General features: G+C 38.9%; 1 long non-coding RNA gene across 3 annotated transcripts in view; it reads right to left on the reverse strand.

Moving 5' to 3' along the window:
* Nucleotides 1–391: 391 nt before the first annotated feature.
* Nucleotides 392–20,695, reverse strand: part of LOC117674238 (uncharacterized) — an 83,253-nt gene continuing 62,949 nt past the window's right edge. The window contains exons 2-3 of one of the 3 annotated variants that reach the window (XR_015731310.1): nt 6,682–6,756; nt 392–1,365 (exon numbers count right to left, since the gene is read on the reverse strand). This is a non-coding gene — a long non-coding RNA (uncharacterized LOC117674238). Of the gene's footprint in view, nt 1,366–5,006; nt 6,757–12,325; nt 12,419–20,695 lie in introns of those variants that run through there. The other 2 variants (XR_015731309.1, XR_004593771.3) reach the window with 2 other exon arrangements.

The raw sequence follows: 20,695 nt of genomic DNA on the forward strand, positions 1-20,695 counted from the left end.
AAAACTGTGTGCTTCCCCTGAGCTTAAAACCGTACAGTTAGGGATATTGTTGTGTATAGGCCAACCTTTTAAAATATTTTTTATATGGCTGCACTGTGAGAGAGGAAATGTATAATTCCTTCCTTCCTTCCTTCCTTCCTTCCTTCCTTCCTTCCTTCCTTCCTTCCTTCCTTCCTTCCTTTCTTTCTTTCTTTCTTTCTTTCTTTCTTTCTTTCTTTCTTTCTTTCTTTCTTTCTTTCTTCTTTATTGGCCAAGTGTGAATTGGACACACAAAGAATTTGTCTTTGGTGCATATGCCCTCAGTGTACATAAAAAGACAAGATACATTTGTCAAGAATCATAAGGTACAATATTTAATGATAATCATAGATATGATAGATAATCATACAAATAAGCAATAAGGAAACAATCACTATCTATATAAATCATAAGGATACAAGCAACAAAGTTACTTGTATCATGCATGACTTGTATCATGCAGTCATAAGTGGGAGGAGATGGGTGATAGGAATGATGAGAGGATTAATAGTAATAGTAATGCAGACTTAGTAAATAGTTTGACAGTGTTGAGGGAATTATTTGTTTAGCAGAGTGATGGCATTCGGGAAAAAACTGTTCTTGTGTCTAGTTGTCTTGGTGTGCAGTACTCTATAGCATCGTTTTGAGGGTAGGAGTTGAAACAATTTATGTCCAGGATGCGAGGGGTTTATAAATATTTTCACAGCCCACATCACAGGAGTGTTGATAGAATGCAATAGCCAGAGTCTAAAGTTATAGTTGCCTGAGCTGTACCATAACACAAACGAGCCTCCAAAGGAAAGATTAGATTAAAACTCTGCATGGTTTTGATTTCATCCTATAGCATTCAGTAGTGAGTTAGAATGTGTAAAAGAGTGGATTCTGGTTCCTGGAAAGTATCTTCTTTTATTCTTGCTTGAGTGGGTGTTTTAGGAATGGTTCTTCCATTCCTGGAAAAAAAAAATCCAAAACAGGAAATTATATGCAATGTTTTGGATGTAGTCCAGCCCTGAAACAAAGTGATGTTGGGCCTGTGGTGATTTGTCAATCCGAACAGGCCAATGCAGGGGCAATGCTTCCCAGTGTATTTTCCAGAAGAAGAAGAGATCCAGCAGAGGAAGAGCTGAGGAGATGAAGATGGAGGTGGAAGTCCAGTCTCGGAGGGATTCAGTTTAAGAACAATCCTATCAGGGAGGCAGGGTTAGGAACAAGTTTAATGCCAGAGCAGGCAAGCATTGCCTGTGAACCTGTCTGTAATCCATTTAAAGACATTTAACAAAAGTCAAAGTGTTCCTTGTTGAACCAAGTGATTGCCTTGTCCCTTTCTTCTCCACCTCGTGATGTTGCCTGAGAAACAAAGAAATAAAGGTAGGGAAAGAAAAGAATGTCTAATCCAGAAAAGGATTTAGTGGAAACAGCAAGACAAATAGCATCTGCAGAACTCTCCCAGAGTTAATGGGCTTTTACTTAACTTTTAAGCAACAAAAAGATTATCAGAAAAAGACACCCACAGCCAGGGGCATATGCAGCTGGGATAGTCTGTTATTTTTTTCCACCATCTCTGCTTTCCAGGGTGGGTTTTTGAATTTACAATTTTGGTGAGAAAGATGAAAAGCAGATCTAAGAATGTTGGAGATGTGCTTTAGCAGGTGGTTAGCTCTGTTGTCAAGACAAATGATCCTACAGCACCGCTGAGGGTGATTGGGATGAAAAACACAGGTTTTTCTTCAACAGGCATCCTTTGCAGGGTTCTTTTATTTATTTATTTATTTTTCAAACAAAAAAACAACATAAAAGCATCATCTTTTCAAACAATTACAGACAGTGTTTCGGTTGGTTAAAATTTTTTCGTGCTCACAAACTCTTCAAGATATCAATATATGACACATGTTTCTTTTCCACTAAGAAAAAAACCAAATTTTTACACATTTTATCTTAATTTCATTTCATATATCATATTTCATCTCCATGTTTTATTATCTATCCATTGATAAAATAAGTCCCAAATCAAATAATAATGTTTATCTTCCTGTTCTCTTATTTCAAATGTCAATTTACTCATTTCAGCACAATCCAACATTTTCTTAATAATTTCTTCATCAATAGGTATCTTCTCTCCTTTCCAATTTTTGGCAAATACAATTCTAGCTGCTGTTAAAACATTCACAATTAAATATTGCAATTCTTTATTAAATGTCTCTGGTAAGATCCCTAATAAAAATGTCTCTGGTTTAAAGTCAATATGTCTCTTTGTCATTTTTTCCAACCATTTGTATATCTTAGTTCAATATCTCCTTGCTTCTACGCATGTCCACCGCATATGGTAATATGATCCTGGGGACATTTCCAACACTTCTCCAATTTATTCTTAAACATTCTGTCTATCCTTGCCGGGGGTAAGTGCCACCTGTAAAACATCTAATACAAATTCTCCTTATATGCTGTAGACATTGTCATTTTATAATTATGCGACCACAATTTTTGCTATTTCTCTAAGTCAATACCATAACCAATTTTTTCCCCCACGCTATTATTGATTCTTTAACTTGTTCTTCTTCCAATTTTACCTCTAGCAAATATCTGTATAACTTTTTAATTACATGGTCATCAGAACCCATTAGAATCTTATCTAAATTAGTCAAAACATTATAAAAACCCTCTTGTTTGAGATCTTCTCCATATCTAGAAAATATTTGCATATATGAAAACCATTCCATCTTACATCCCTGATCTTCTAGTTCCTGCTCCTTTGCAGGGTTCTTGTACAGGTAGTCCTCAACTTACGACCACAATTCAGCCAAAAATTTATGTTGTTAAATGGGTTTCACCCAGGGGTGAAATGCTCCCAGTTCGGACCGTATCGCTTGATCCAGTAGCAATGGAGGTGGGTGGTTTGGAGAACCGGTAGCAAAAATCCCTGCCCCCCCCACATTGCTCAGCTGAGCCGCGCAATCATCAGAGGCTTTTTTTTTATTTTTAAAAGCATTTTTTCTACAACCTCTTTGGCCGAAAAAAATGCTTTTAAAAGTAAAAAAAAAAAGCCTCTGATGATCGCGCAGCTCAGCTGGGATCATCAGAGGCTTTTAAAAGCATTTTTTCTACAACCTCTTCAGCCGAAGAGGTTATAGAAAAAATCTTTTTAAAAGGAAAAAAAGCCTCTGCCGATCAGGCAAGTCAGCTGGGATCATCAGAGGCTTTAAAAGAATTTTTTTTACAACCTCTTCAGCCGAAGAGGTTGTAGAAAAAATGGTTTTAAAAGTAAAAAAAAAAAAAAAAAAAAGTTGGCCACGCCCACTCAGTCATATTACACCCCCACCACCAAGCCACGCCCACAGAACCGGTAGTAACAAATTTTACATTTCACCACTGGTTTCGCCCCATTTTACAACTTTTCTCACCACATTTGTTAAGTGAATCACTGCAGTTGTTAAATTAGCAACACGGTTGTTAAGTGAATCTGGTTTCCCTATTGACTTTGCTTGTCAGAAGTTTGCAAAAGGGGGATCACATGATTCCGGGATACTGCAACCATCATAAATGTGAGTCAGTTGTCAAGCATCTGAATGTAAATCACATGACCATGGGGATGCTACGGTGGTCATAAGTGTGAAAAATGGTCATAAGTCATTTTTTTTCAGTGCCATTGTAACTTCGAACGGTCAGTAAATGAACTGTTATAAGTCAACGACTACCTGTACCAGGGCAAGTTGTATACTATGGTACACTGATTAATTTCAGGACTTCCAATAGATGAATGGCCTTGGCTTGGATTGCATTCTTGGTCAATAACAAGTTCTCTTACCAGGCTACTATGCACAGCTAGGAAAGATAATGAACTTTATTCTTACCCCCAAGAGCAACCTGGAGGAAAATTTTGCTGGTGGTCTCATTGCCCCTGTGTTACTTCTGCCTTCTGGAGACTTTCCCCCGAGACCCTGTTGATATCCCCTAAGAAACTGGAGTAGGTCCAGGAATCTCTGGTTACCTCTAGCTGGAATGACACCTACTCTAAATGTAATCTACCTCTTAGAATTTTTGTAGGAATAAAATGGAAGGAAATTCAACTTTAATACACATATACATAAATAATAAGAACATTTATGACTGCTACAAAAATTCAGACTACATCAATTTTTTGTAAAAGAAAAATTATACTTAGTGGAATAATTATTCCTGAACTCCCTATAGCGTCCCCAATATACATATATTCTCTGTGTGTGTGTGTGTGTATGTGGGCGTGGCTTGGTAGGTGTGGTGTGGCTTGGTGGGTGTGGCAGGGGAAAGATACTGCAAAATCTCCATTCCCTCCCCACTCTGGGGCCAGCCAGAGGTGGTATTTGCCAGTTCTCTGAACTGCTCAAAATTTCTGCTATTGGTTCTCCAGAACCTACTGGATTTCACCCCGTGTGTGTGTGTGTGTGTGTGTGTGTGTGTGTGTGTGTGTGTATTTCCCCTGGCTCAAGCTGATGAAGGGAGGAGAACTTGTGGCTCAGAAGGTTAATTCAACTGCCTAACATGCAGGAAGCCCAAGTTCGAATCCGAGTAAGGGTATGGCTAGCTGATGAAAGCTAAAAAGCTTTAAATAGATCTATACTAGTCTCCCTTTATTTCTTTATCAGCAAAATATAAATTTGGTATAAAATGGTTTTTCGTGAATGCAACTGCTTGAGGGCTCCTGGATTGGAGCTGAAAGGCAAAAGAGAGCAGAATGCCCCCTCCCACATGTTGGGGTAGACCAGGTGTCCCAGTAAACATATATATATATATATATATATATATATATATATATATATATATATATATATATATATATATATATATATATATATATATATATATATATATATGATGTATGTATACACACACATAACATATACAATATACATATAACCTCTTCAATCTGAACTCAGTTCTTGGCAAGATGTCTGTGTCATAGAAGTGGTTTTCTGTTATATTTTTAATTTCATCTTTTTAATAGGCATATAAGATGAGATACAACAATGTTTATTCCTCTCCTGCTCAGCATGACACCAACTATGTGAATATCAGCATCCACAAATTCAAGGGAATCAAAAAAAGGCAAGGTGGCCAAAGTTGTACCCCTTTGATGTTGCACTCAACAAGGGCATTTGGTTGCATTTGAATGCTGCTTCCACCTCTGTGTTGACCTCTTTCCCCTGCAGATGTCACTGCAGGTGAAATAGGAAAGATGGATAGATAATCACTCCATATGGTTCATGATTGAATCAAGAGACAAACCTGGATTTGCTCAAATTATTCCTACACTCTGACCATTACACAACAGCCACATGTCTGATAAATCTAATCTGAGATGATGCATAGCGAATGAAGAAATTGCAACTTTAACAGAATCAATTCATGTAGGGACAATACCGTTCTTAGTTAAATTTCCTTGGAATTGGTCTATATGGAGTAGATCATTAACTGTTCTAGAGTGGCTAAATTTATAGACAAAGATGATTGTGTAAGTGGAGCCCAAGGACTAATATCACTGAACATTGTTTTCAGTACATTCTCCTTTTCGAAATTGGCTGTTTGAAATGCTGCTGCTGCTGCAGTTGTGTAAGAGACATAAGCAATTCATGACCTTCCGACAACACTTTGGGAAGAGTTGCAGTAAGCTGGAGGACCTGAAAAAAGGAAAGATAAACCACAGAAGATGCTGAGTTTTGTTCAAGCTGAAGCCGGTGCTTCAGGCTTTCAATCCAGACCGACAGTTGAAAGAGAGAGAGAGATAAGGAGGGAGGGAGGGAGGGAGAGGGAGAGGGACACAGAGAGAGAGATGTGATCATCTGTTGCAGAAAAACAACAACAACGCATCATTCTAGACAGCACGGGTATTTTGTGGATCACGGGTATACTGTCATTTTTACACTGATGATGATACAACTAACTGATCACATCAAGAGTAAACCTTCCTTGTGCTGTATTAAAGGAAGCTGCCAAAAGACTTCTTAGTTATCCTGAAAAATTCAAAATATTTGTGGTTCCACATTGCCAATTAATGTGCTTTGCCAATTAAAAAAATATGCTGGGATGAAGAAAATGTGTTTTTTTCCCCCCACTTCTTGTATCAGCATTACTTTGGTGTGGTGCTTAAGAAGCTGAAAATACCAAATCATCAATCACTTATTTATATCTGTAAGCAACATTTTAAAGCCCCATGAAACAATTTGAAAGGGAATAAATATTAAAAGCTAATGATCCTCACTCTCTTGAGGTATTTTTGTAAAATAGGAGATATAAAATGAAGCCCTGGCTGTCTAATGATGTCATAATTGGGGAATTGCAATTGTGAAAAATATCAACATATACACACATTGTTTCTGAAGTCAAAGAAATACCCATTTCCCTCTCTCAGAAATAGCCAGAAGTTGATGATTTTACTAACAACTAGGCTATTATTAACTAACTCCAATTATTTTTGTTGCCGCTTGCTACAATACACAGGAGGAAATGGACAAAACGTGCAAAACATGAATCTCCAGGATAAAATACACCAAAATCAGAAAGTATGGAAGATGGACAAGCTGACCAGGAAGTGCCTCAAAAGTGACCTCTCCCATTCTTTCTTTAATATGTTGCCTTTCTTGGGCTCATTCAGCCTTACATCTTGTTTGCTGTGGCTGAAAAACGCCTTACCTTCTCCTCTGCTTCATCTCCTCAGCCTGAAGTCATCTTTAGGTGTTCAATTTGAGAAAACTTTTCTTTCTTTTCCTGTCAGAAAACATATTACGTAGACAATTTAAGGAAATTGGACATGATGAGGTCAGGCTCTGATCTGATCCACTCTTATTGGTCTGTCCTCTCCCTGTCCATACCTAGCTAATTAGGGTCCTTCCATCTTGGTTGGAGGAGAACATGAACCTCTGGCTAAATTCCACTACTTTTGAGATATGATTGTGTATCAAGAGATTGATAGACGTATCTCAAATTAAATAGACTTAAATATTAAAACACAAATGTAATGGCTTAAAATAGATATCCCAGCAAGGTCTTCCTGTTAAGGAGAGTAATACAAACTGTGGGATGCAAACTCTTCTCCCTCACAAATTTTCTCAACTCCTTTCAGTTGGGATTTCAGTATGGCAGCAGTTAAATGATAGTTGTGAAGTACTCTCTCCAATATTGATAGCTTTGAAGATGTAGACACAGGAATCGCTTTAGCATGAGAGAGGACAGAAGATCATCCACCAATCACTGTCCTGAAACTGCCTTCCCAAAATTGAGAGCAAATGAGCTCCGTGATCATCTCTGTCCCTGAGGTATGTTGAAGGTAGTCTGTGAGGACAATGCTCCTCACAGTGTGTGTGTGAAGAAAATCATGTGGGAAGCAGTTCACAACTCTGAAAGAAAAACAAAGCCAAATCAAATGCTGTCTTCTGTGAGAATCTATTGGATTTTAGTTTAAATGTTCTATGGCTAGGACCATAGAAGTATGATGATGCCTCCAATCTGGTAGCTCACAATCTCCCTAAATATCTTCTGCACAATGCTGGATACAGTAACTGACTGTATATATTTGGTACAGGAGCGATGATAATAAACCTTCTCTATATACAAGTATTCATGTTCGAGCTACATTGTTGTGACCTAGGCTTCCTGAGTCATTAAAACACACAAGTAGTCCCAAAAACCTCTTTTATTGCAATTATGTTCATTCACAGCTGAGTCCCAATTAGTTGCAAAAAATCCTTCGGGAGAAGTCCTTCGGGATAATCACCAACCTTTATCTCCCTTGACACTCTGCCAAAGACCTATTTGGCAAAGCCACACGGATTCCAAAATCAAACAGAGATGCCGACTGGGAACAGAATTAACAATTCTGTTAATTTAACTGTGCCTTTGCTCCTCTTTTAAGCCTTATGGGTGGGGCCAATCATCTCCAGGCCTTACTCCCGAGTTGTCCCTTTTGATTTAACTGTTCATGCCTTCTGGCAGCTCTGTGCATGCGCGCACTGAGAACAGGCTCCTCCTGTTCCTCTGCCTCTCTGCTGTCCAACTCTGGAGGCTCCGGAGTCTGCGCATCACTCCCAGATGGCCCTGGCCCCATCTCTGCCTCTGACACAGAGCCCATCCGGGTCTTCCCCAGACTCCAGGACTGGCCCATGTTCCTCCCCAGCCTCCTCACTATTTGACTCCTCTGCCAGCTCCACAGGCTGCTGGCAGACCACAACATACATGATGTGGCTATATGGGCTGGGGGTTAGATGATTGATCAGAAAAAAATTAACATATCCACTGAATTGAACTGGTATTTTCATATGTAGGTATTAAACTTTATTACCTATTATATTAAAATAGGTAAGTATTGCACAAGTATTGCTTGATGATCTTTTAACATATTGGAACATGTTTTAGAATAAAAAATTAGATTTAAAGGAGAAAGAGATTGCTGAAATGCACTTAGCAGAAAACTTGGGAAATGCAACATGTTGTTTGATCAACATATTATAGAACACTTTTTATTTTAGTACTATTGCATCAATGTTTTAATACCAGCTTTTTTTTAAAAAAAAAGAAAGAAAATACACAGTTGGACAGGCAATTTAGCAGAAATTAAAAGTTTTTTTTTTTAAAAAAATTTGTTGACAGACTGTCAGACCTGATAAAAAGGGTAGCTCTACTTTTCAAGAGAGAGAAGTCAACAGCATAGGCTGCAGATTCTGAGGACTATGAAGGGGTAGCAAATCTTTCGTTGTTTATCCACCTATTACATTTTTGCTGAAGGGATTTTTTTTGGTTCATACAACTTTCACAGCTGGAGGGGGAGATCTCAAACTCAAATTATGATGAGTGCTGAAGAGGACAAGTTCACCAAAGCCTGTTCACACATTAAGTCAAGTCTCCTTCAAAGTGAAGGAAGAGTATCATTTGTATTTTACTAAATACATGCTTAGTAAAATAATGAAACCTAACCCTACCTTGAGCAAACCATATATTTTGTGTTGGGAGTATAGATCTGAACCAGACAGGGATGCCACATATTTAAATTTCATTCCCTGACAAATCCTCACATTTAGAAACAATATGCTTTAATGCAATGCTGGCTTGGGAATTCTGGAAGTTAAACTCCACATGTCTTAGATTTGCCAAACACTGAATTAAACAACAGACTCTTTCTGACTGAATACTTGAGGAAATGTGAGATTAGGAACATAAAACACACAGGAATACTTTAATTTAGATTTTTCATCACCCTATTTTTACTACCAGTTTTGTTTGAAAGAGCCTCCCTATTTTCAAAGATTCCCTCACCCCACCCCCCCAGGAGAAACAAACAGGGTCTTTTGCATCTAGAACATTTTTGTCTGTTCTTCCAGGAATCCTTCTAGGAGGCTATCAATGAAAAAATTAAAGATAGAAGCTTACATTGAGGTTCCCTTTCATTTTACCTCATGAATAACCCTGTGAGGGAAGTTGGGCAAAGGGCGAATGAGCAGTCCAGTAAGTAAGCCCAGTGAACTCATAGTTTCTTGGTTTCTAGCCTGGTCTCTTAACCACCAAACCAAACTGGCTCTCTTATTACACCATGTGGGCTCTGATAATTAGAGAAATCATAAATTTAATTCATATAGCACATAAATGAAAATGAATTGCATTTTTGTGTGGTTGCGAAATTGGGCAATTTAGGGATTGCTTTCTTGCTGGTTTGTCATGTTTTCCTGTGGCTGTGTGAGAGGTAAAATCCCAAGATGTGAATCACCTCATTGCTTCTTTTACACTATTGGATCTGTTTTGTTCTTCTCAATCAGTATCTTAGTACAGTAGAACAACATGAGGCAGCTCTTAGCTGCTGTTTCAGAAAAGATTATGTCCCTTCAGAACAAGTTCCAAACTATAAAGATTCCACTCAGTCACAGTTGAAGATATGTGACAGAACTGCTCTGCCCATTAATATCATTGTGGGATTACTAAAGTCACAACCTGGTTTTACAAATGCCAGATGTCTTCCTGGGAAATACTATCTGCAATTTCCAAGATGGAACTCAGATTCTACTCTAAGCATGCCAAGTCGATATCCTTCACTTAAATGAAAAAAAAAAAATGGACTGTGGTCTGGATTGCACATATGTGTTTATCACGTCATTACTGTATGTCACCACAAATCATATTATTATATATACAACTTCAGTCTTGTTCAATATTTAATACTGTTCAGTGAACACTGTTGAAGTATCCATTTGCCAGCAATTATGAGGAGAAGTCAAATTAATATTCATGATAAATGTGTGATGTTTGCAGTGTAGTATTGCAGTGTAGTATTGCAAGTCATCTCTCAAAGCAGTCTTTTTATGAGATCAAATAAGTCTTTTGATGTGGTCAAACAACTGTCTTGTTTTAAATAATCTTTCACAAAGCTAGTGAAACTTTGAGGTCAGACCTTTTGCTATTCTCCTGGTTTTGATAAGTCATGAGTTCAAAAGTAAATATGTTTCCAAGAATGTTGAATGTTAAATGGGAACTAATATAATTTCAGAGATATGAGCTACTAAATAGGCTTTGCAACTCCATTGATTTGGATACAAGAAGATTGCAAATGCACCTTTCACTTCCCTTAAGAATAAGATGTATGGCTGTGAAAGTTGGACCATAAGAAAGGCTGAGCGCCAAAGAATTGAGGCTTTTGAACTATGGTGCTGGAGAAGACTCCTGCGAGTCTCTTGGACTGCAAGGCAATCAAACTGGTCAGTCCTAGAGGAGATCAACCCTGACTGCTCTTTGGAAGGCCAGATCCTGAAGATACAACTCAAATACTTTGGCCATCTAATGAGAAGGAAGGACTCACTAGAGAAGAGCCTAATGCTGGGAACAATTGAGGTCAAAAGAAGAAGGGGACAGCAGAGAAAGAGGTGGCTGGATGGAGTCACTGAAGCAGTAGGCGTGACCTTAAATGGACTCCAGAGGATGGTAGAGGACAGGAAGGCCTGGAGGTCATGATGGGTTGGACATGTCTTCGCAACTAACAACAAGAAGAATAAGATTTGAAAAATTTCGCTTTGACTATATCGTGCCCTTAATATTCATTACATTTTTTTCCCTAAATATACAAGGCAATTCTCTTAAAGTTTATAAGCTGTTTCATTAAATATTGGGCTAGCACAAACATTATAGGATGAATAGTAGGTGGGGAAAAGAGGGCTTATTCACACTGGCCAGTTGCTTCAACCATTTTTGGACTGAAGAAATAGACAACTGGCCTACTATTAATTTACTAACAATTTTCAAAGAACACATTTTTCTGCTGCACTTCCACATTATGGAGAGCACCTGTCCACTTTGAAGTTTTGGGATTAATAGGAATGGATGGATGAGCAGAGATAACATGAGATTGTTGGCAATTTCTTCCTCTCTAACAGTTTTGTTCTTCAGCTCCCAACAAACCTCAACAGTAAAAACAGAGGCAAAGAACTATGGGAGTGGAATTCCAAAATATTTGCATAAAGGGAGCAAATAGACCTTGAATGTATGGTCCAATGCTGTGTTACTTTAAAACAGCTAGCAGCTAAATTTCCCCTTTCTTCTTTACTACTCAAGAATAGGTGCAAGATCACAATCCACTTGGCGATAATAATTTTCATGAAGGATTTTATTGGGGGGTAGGGATCTGTAATTGACTTTTCCAATAACAGATCCATATTATACCTGGATTGAAAGCAAAATGAAAGTAAAAACACCCATAAAAAATAAACCATCTGATGCCCTTTTCCATGTTCTCACCCATGCTTTCTCTTGATTATAACAAAAGCATTGCTGTGTTGTCTTTAAAATAATATATTGCTTGAACATTATTTCAAATAAGGTGGAACTGAGTCTCCTCTGTTAGGTAATCTCAGCTAGCCAATAATATCGTTCTCTATCCTCTTTGAACTTTTTTGCTTCTTTGGAAGGATTGTTCACATCCTGAAGAAATTATTACATTTGGCCCTCACCCAGATAAACGAATCAATTGATTTATTTTATTTCATATATTCTTATTCATAAATCTTTCACTTCTCTTTCACAGCTTTTGTAAACAGGTAAACAAGTCCACATGAAAATTCATGCTTTCTTTCAAAATAATATATGTATTTACAGATCTTTCCTTCTAGCAAAGAAAGCTATTCACACATTTGGATAGCATGAATCTGGTTAATTTATAATCTGCAATTAAAAGTTATCCCTTCACTTCCAACTTTTTTATTATTTAGGTTAATACATGAATTTACTTTTATTAAAGTTGGCGTCACCAATTGTGAGTTGGGCAGCGATATAAGTGGGTTTAATAAATAAATAAAAATGAAACCTTTGCTACTTTTTCTGAAAAATGATAGCTCTCGGATCATGTTTTCCCCTCCAATACTTGCATTTTTAATGATGTGAATATCATCTCTTCTTTCTGAAAAAAAAGCCCAAAAGAACACTTTAAAAATCTTTGGTTCAATATTTCATATCCCCCCTTTTTTTCACACTACTCTATTCATGGCATACCACATAACCCTTACCTTCTTAGTTGGGGCAGCAAATACCAACTGGTAAACATGAGAAAGGGTTAGAAGAGGAGCAGGGCAGTGGTGGGATTCAGCCAGTTCAGGCCAATTCTGGCAAACCGGTTGTTAAATTACTGGCTGGCCCCTCCCCTCCCCAACCCTTCCCCATGCACCCTACTTTGGCTTCCAGGTAAGTGCAGGGAGGCCTACTAACCCAAAACGGGGTGCGGGAGGGGCCCATGGCCCATTTTTGCTCCCAGGGTGGGTGCAGGAGGCTGAGTACTGCCTCTCACATCCCCTGGCCATGGCCACCATGGCCACGCCCACCCAGATGGTTATTAGGGCAGAGAACTGGTTGCTAAATTATTTGAATCCCACCACTGGAGGAGGGTATCCTTTTCTCCAAAGGCTCTGTCTTGCATCTGAATGAGTGATAGGGAGAAGCAAATGCTGGTTCTGAAATGTATTTCAGAGTGTTAGAGTTACATCTCAGTTCCAACAGCGGGGTCAAAAGACGCAAGAGCTCTCCAATTTGCATTAAAATGTAGCATTAACAATCCAACTGCATTAAATTACTTTCAAAAAAAAACATGGGAAGGAAATAGTGCTTGATTGCAAGTATCCAACAGAATGTATGTAATCAGAGGTGAAGACAGACAGAATGTCTGAGAGGGGTGAAAGTGGTCTGAGGCTGAATGCCTCTCTGCTTTGACATACAAATGCACAAAAGAACAAATCTCTCAGCCACTTCTAACATCTTTCAAAGGCTGGAAAGGAAGGATGAATCAAATATATTTTCAGGCTATTTGCATACATTTACTAATAAGTTCTTTCCATGTTGATTTGTTTTTCCTTTGTTTGAAGGAATATCTGTACTTGAAAATGGATTTCCAGACTTAAGTTTCATCACTGATACACTATGTATATGGCCCCCATTCTTAAGAACCATTAGATAGCAATAGCACTTAGACTCACATACCGCTTTATAGTGCTTCACAGCCCTCTCTCAGCAGTTTACAGAGTCAACATATTGCCCCCAACAATCTGGGTCCTTATTTTACCGACCTGGGAAGGATGGAAGGCTGAGTCAACCTTGAGCCGGTGAGAATCAAACTGCTGGCAATGAGTAGAGTTCACCTGCAATATTGCATTCTAACCACTGTGCCACCATGGCTCTTATTATTTATTCTTATTCTTATTATTTAGATCAAAGGACGCTAGAGGCAGAGCTTTTAAGGAGCAGCCCATATCTATTGAATGGAATCTATTTTTTAAAAAATGTTTTAATTTATATTTATGCTGATATTTAATTTGCAGCTAGCTTTTACAATTTACTGTTTTCTAACAATTTGTTATTCTTGCTATTGGTTGGCTTATCTTTATATTGCTAACTTTGTTTTTCTGTGCTGTCTCAGTAACTTTTTTTTGAAATGTACTTGCCTGTTCTAGATTATTGTTTTTAATAGTTTTTAGTATAGTGGCATGGGCCCGGGGTACTTGAAGGAGCACCTACTGCCTGCCTCTCACCGACCAGCGCGCTCACATAGGGCAGCCCTCCTCGGGGTGCCGTCGACCAAGCAATGTTGGCTGATGGCGCCCAGGATGAGGGTGTTCTCGGTGAGCGCACCAACCCTCCGGAATGCCTTACCCACTGAGCTCTGAACGGCTCCTGACCTCCGCTCCTTCTGCAAGGACCTAAAGACGTGGCTTTTTAAACAACTCATCTGATCTGCAGGGTGTTTTTAGTTGGTTTTAATATGGGTTTTAAATTGTGGGATTTTAATTATGCTAAATTAATTATATTTTTTATTGTTCTTCGGTTTTTAACCTTTTGTGAGCTGCCACGAGTCCCTCGGGAGAAGGGCGGCATATAAATTTAACCAAATAAATAAATAAATAAATAATAGTAGGCTGTTAGCCACCTCAATAGGGGCAACCTCAGACAATGTATAAATACAAAAAAAAAAAAAAATCAGTTGATTAACTGAACAGCAATTTTGTTTTAAAAAAGTAGACAAATCATGCATAAATAGGGACTGTAAAGCAATAGCAATCGCACTTAGTCTTCTATACTGCTTCACAGTGCTTTACAGCCCTCTCTAAACAGATTACAGAGTCAGCCTATTGCCCCCCAACAATCTGGGTCCTCCTTTTACCCACCTTGGAAGGATGGAAGGCTGGTAAGACCTGAACTGCCAAACTACTGGCAGCCGATGATCAGCAGAAGTAGCCTGCAGTACTGCATTCTAAACACTGCGCCACCGCGGCTCATTTTTAAAATACAATTTTCTTATTCGATTTCTCTGAAAATATGAATGTCAACCAGAGCATCTCTAATCTGAATGCCAGATGTGTCAATGTCAGACCAAAGCCCTCAGTTTGACAGTATAAGCAATGTTGCAGAACAAATTTTAGTTCCACTTTGGAAAGCAGGCCAAGGTCTCAGAGCAATGAGAAAAATTCAGATTCTCGGTACCTTCCATCTTGGCCTCACCCAGCCCCTGTGATAACTTCCCTTGAGATCTGTGATCGGAAAAACTGTTTTCAAAAAGTGAAGGATGTTTCAACATGAATATTCCCCTCCAAGGGAGTGGCACTAGAAGAGATGAGGGGGGAAAAAACCAAAACCCTATTCAATAGTCCCAGAGATATTGTCCTAAGCATTAAGGATTGCATCTTAGTGGATGTTTGATTCAAAATAAGTATTTTTGTGTGTTTGTTTTTTAAACTAAGAGTTGAATTGAAATAATTGAGAAACAAGAAAATAAATTAGATAGCTTACTCTGACTTGCTAGATCTAATGTTACAGCTCTGCTTTTCTTTCTATCCCCCCCCCATATCATCCTTTTATGCTTTGAACATTACACTTTATTAACTACAATAGGACTTTGTCTCTAGTGAATAGAAAGACTTAGATCCAGTGAAGAAACTCCACTGACTGAATTGAGGACATAATTTTCCTTGAAATTACTTCTCCTTGTGCCCTCTTTAAAATATGCTCTAAAAGGCCAGGAGAGTCTCCAGAACAGCATAAGAAATCGTGCTAAGACCTGCAACGGCAAAAGGAAATAGCAAAGGTCAGACTTGCTCTTTACTACAGAGAGAGTTTGACAAGAATGTATTCAAGGAGAACATTCTGTAGAGAAACTCCGTATGAATCTCATCTGGGATAGAGATGTGTGTGTGTGTGTGTGTGTGTGTGTTTCTGAGCGCTTCTGTGTGCCTGCCTGTTGATACTGATTTTTTTTTTAGTCTGATATGTCTTACACTTGGACAGCGTGGTGGCTCAGTGGTTAAGATACTCGGCTTGTGAGCTGGAAAGCCAGCAGCTCAGGTTCGAGACCCGAGTGCCATGTGACATGATGAGGTCACGTCCTTAACCCAGCTCCTAACAGTTCAAAAGCATGTAAATGCAAATAGATAAATAGGTACCACTTCGGTGGGAAGGTAACAGCGCTCCGTGACATCATGCTGGCCACATGACTGCAGAAGCATCTTCAGACAGCGATGGCTCAATGGAATGGAGATAAGCACCGCCCCCTACAGTCGGCAATGACTAGCGGAGTAAAATACACAGGGACTCCTTCACCTTTATGTCTTACACTTAGAAGCCAAACAAAAAGATTTGACTATCAGTTATTAGGTGATAATGTTAATAGAATGATTAGAGGGGAAAAAATCGCTTTGTCACACTAAAAGCATTCACCAAGCAATTAGAAGCTTTAAACATATTGTGCTCGACATCATTAACTTTGCATAACACTAGCCTACTTGGAACAAAATACATGTAGTCCTCGACTTACAACAGCTCATTTAGTGACCGTTCACTAAAGTTACAACGGTGCTGAAAAAAAGGGACTTACGACCGTTTTTTCACATTTACAACATTGCAGCATCCCTGTAATCATGTGATCAAAATTCAGATGCTTGGCAACTGGTTCATATTTATGACCATTGCTATGTCCCAGGAGCATGTGATCCCCTTTTGCAGCCTCCTGACAAGCAAAGTCAAACCAGATTCACTTCACAACTGTGTTACTAAATTAACAGCTGCAGTGACTCACTTAACAACTGTGGCAAGAAAGGTAGTAAAATAGGGCAAAACTCACAACAAATATTTCACTTAGCAATATAAATTTTGGGCTCAGTTGTGGTCATAAATTGAGGACTACCTGTATACTCAGTTAGGAGCCACATAATTTTAATCAACCCTCAGTTGATGACATTGTGATATTAATTTGGACAACTATCATAATAAATAACAATACTTTATCATGGTTGATGTCCAAAATATGACCATCAGTTTTAAAGGGGAAAAAAAGGTTAAATTAGATCTTTTGGAGAGAAAGTAAAGGGAGAACGTCTTCCTAGAAAGATACTACTAAGTCATGAAAGCTTAATTCAGTTTCCATATGGCTTTCAGTTAAATAGCTTCCCTCACACTTTCAATGTATGTAATTGTGGATCTCAGCAGCTGTGCCTAGACCCATTAATTTCAGTTGGACTCTGCACAGGTGGGAATATTTAACTATGTGTATTAGATTAAAGATTCTCAGCTTTAACCTTTTTCTTTTCTAATAAATTAAGCCCTTACTGAGGTCCCCACTGATTATGCAAGCTCCTGTTTTTAAGCAGTTGTAAATATTGGCTATAAGAAAAGATATCTCCTCAACGTGGAGTCAAATTCCAGAAATTCCTGCTTAATTAAGCAGATATTAGAGCATCTATGTTCTGGGCTTATAGAGCCATATTCCTATCCTGCAAGGCTGTCTCAATGTTTGATACAAATATCAGACAATTCAGATAAAATAAGTCACAGTTCTTTTCAGAAGCTAGCATGACCCCTAGACTTCTGCTTCCATCCCTTCCCCTTTGCATAGGAAAGAAGGTCTGGGGTAGGGCAGTTTGTGATTCAGCTTGAAAGATTGTTAGGTTTGTGTGTGTACGTTTTTCCAAGATTATATGCCATTAAGCTATTTTCAGGTAGCCACCACATCAATCCATGATGATGTATCTCTAGCCTGTTCTTTCATGTCTCCCATGTCTCACTGCTGTAATTGAGTTCAACACTTTGCTGTTGGTTATCCTTTTCTCTTTCCTTACATTTTTCCCACATTGGAGCCTTTTCCTAGGAGATGGGACTTGGCATAACGTGTCCCAGGTAGGATAATTTGAGCCTTGTCATTTGTGCATCAAGTGAAAACTCTGGGTTGATTTGTTTGATGATCTAATGGTTACAATCAATCAATCAGAATAGAGCTGGAAGAGACCTTGGAGGTCTTCTAGTCCAGCCTCCTGCTTGAGCAGGGGTGTCAAACTCGATTTGATTGAGGGTTGCATCAGGGTTGAGTTTGACCTCAGGGGGCCAGAGTGGGTGTGGGCGTGGCCAGCTCAACTTTACTCGTGTTGGCAGCAAAAACAAGCTCTCAAGCTCCGTTTTCAGCTGCAATGGTGTCCCGCAACCCTTTGCCAGTGAAAAATGGAGCTCGGGAGGGTTTCACGTGGTCCTCGCGAGTTCCTTTTTCACTGGCAGAGGCACCGTGGGCCGGTCCTTTGCTGTTTCCAGGGTGGCCCCACAGACCAGATTTAAGCACCCTACAGGCTGGAGCCGCCCTCCAGGCCTTGAGATTAACACCTCTTCCCTATACCATTTCAGACAAGTGACTTCCAGTCTTTTCTTAAAAATCTCCAGTGATGAAGCACCTACAACTTCTGAAGGCAAGCTGTTCCTCTGTCCTCATTGTTAGGCAGTTTCTCCTTAATTCCAGGTTGCTTCTCTCCTTGATTAATTTCCATCCATTGTTTCTTGTCCTGCCCTCTGGTGCTTTAGAAAATAAATTGGATCCACCCCCCCCTCCTCTTTGTGGCAGCATTTCAGATACTGGAATACTGCTATCATGTCATTCCTTGTCCTTTTTTTCTCTAGACTAGCCAAATCCAAATCCTGCGACCGTTCTTCATATGTTTTAGTCTCCAGGCCTTTAATCATCTTAGTTGCTCTTCTTTGCACTTTTTCCAAAGTCTCAACATCTTTTTTGTAATGTGGTGACCAAAACTGGATGCAGTATTTCAGGTGTGGCCTTATTAAGGCTTTATAAAATGGTACTAATACTTCATGTGATTTTGATTCTATGCCTCTGTTTATACAACCAAGGATTGTATTAGCTTTTTCAGCTGCTGCACACACTGCTGACCTAATTTGATTGTCCATGGTATTGTCAGGAATCTTCCGCAACATCAGAGTTCAAAGGTGTTGGTTTTTTTGCTTTTTTAAATACAATTTTAATTCACCGTATGTTACCTTGAGCCATTGTTGATAAGGTAAAATATATATTATCATCATTATTAACATTGGAAATTTTCTATTCCTAATTTGTTCTGAACTGTATATTTTCATTTTATTCAAACCCAGGTGGCTGCCATGTGTACAAACCACTGTTAGATAAAACCAGGACATGAAAACAGAACGAGCTTGTGAACCAAGTTGTTGATGAAATACCATTGTCAATTTATTTCTGTTAGCTGTTAAAAATATTGTCCACTTGTATAATGCAAAGTTATTCCATCCTTTTATTGTTAAATCTGATGTTATGTCTGATCACAGGAGTTAAAAAAGCTTTAATGGAGCTTTAATGGCCTGCACTAAAGATGTGTCTGGTTCAAAATCGTACCACTGAATGAGATGCCTTGGAATGGCTCCAAACAGCCTATAAATACCATGGTTTTTTTCTGCTGTTGATAGAGTAACTGTCAGGAGATCCAAGTTCAGATCAGCTATTGAGGTCCTGTAAGTGAATATCAGGCTAATCACTCTTTCTCAGTCAACTTATTCCCAGATATTTGTTGTGGGAAAACACACAGAAGAAAGATCCAGTAAAAACTTTTCTTTTGGTTCTGGAGGGAATTCAGGAAGATACACATCTAAGAACTCTCTAGTATACATCATGTGTCTTTTTGCTCTTCAGAATATGGAGCCTGCAGTTCTTTATCACAGTTTTAAATATTCCATAACTGAAAGAGGCACCAAAAATATTATGGTACCTGTCATTCCCCAACATATAACTTTTATACTGTTGTTGCTCTCTAGCCCCATCTAGTGGCCGGAGAGAGAAATACCAAGTATATTGTTTGAAGCTGACCCAACCCATTTTACCCATCAACCCGCACTCTCAAACCAAGTCCATGCTGGGAAGCCAGATCCCATTTCCTTTAGCATTTGGAGAAGGCAGTAACACATGGTCATCCAAAGACAAACCCACATCCCACACACAGAGCATCGCTGGTGAGATTTAAATTTGCTTGTATTTACTAATTTACTCAGGAAGATAAATCTATCTCAGCATCATTGTCCTACTATCGCAGCACCATTGACAGTGACCTGAAATACAGTATTCTTGCATGGTATGGGAGCAGCTCTGCAGTGGACATAAAAGCTCTACAGAGAATCATTAAAATTGCCCAGAATATCATCGGGCTCCAGCTACCATCCCTGGATGACATCTTCGCATCTCGCTGTTTGAGGAAGTTGCACAACATTCTCAGAGACTCTTCCCATCCTGTTTACAATCTTTTTGGACTGTTGCCTTCTGGCAGAAGATACAGAACAATTAAAACTCAGACCACACGTCTTCTGAGTAGTTTTTATCCCAGAGATATAATTGCACTCAACAATGAACTAAAGGGCCACCATCAGTGAGCTGTTGGACAGCATTACTTGGTCTACTGTGTGCCTGCTTAGGTGGTTGAGGGGTGGGGAATTTTGGGTGTGGGGGGGTATGTCTGGGGATTGTCATGTGTGTTGGGCTTGGTCTCTGGGTGTTATGTGAATTTTGTTTTATGGGTATACTGTGTATATACGTACAATGACAATAAGCTATTAAACTTAATTGCTATGTTCAGCAGTAACTTAATACTGCCTATTTTGTATTTGGTTCTCATTGTATGTATCCCCAGTTTCCCCAGTTTCCCCATATCCTGTTCTTTCAATAAAATATTCAGATCTAAGCACACGGTCTGTTTTATTGGAGGATAGGTGGGTTTAGCTGCATGTCGAACTGCTCACAGCCTAACATGTAGTGGGGACAGAACAGTATTCATTTTATAATAAGGCATGACAGCCATGTGTGTATATTCTCTTTTCTACCATGGAACTTAAAAAGGCAAAATACTTGGCATCGCACGAGAGA

The sequence above is a fragment of the Pantherophis guttatus genome, chromosome 1, assembly GCF_059756535.1.
Source record: "Pantherophis guttatus breed Tessera chromosome 1, ASM5975653v1, whole genome shotgun sequence".
NCBI classification, from domain to species: domain Eukaryota; kingdom Metazoa; phylum Chordata; class Lepidosauria; order Squamata; family Colubridae; genus Pantherophis; species Pantherophis guttatus.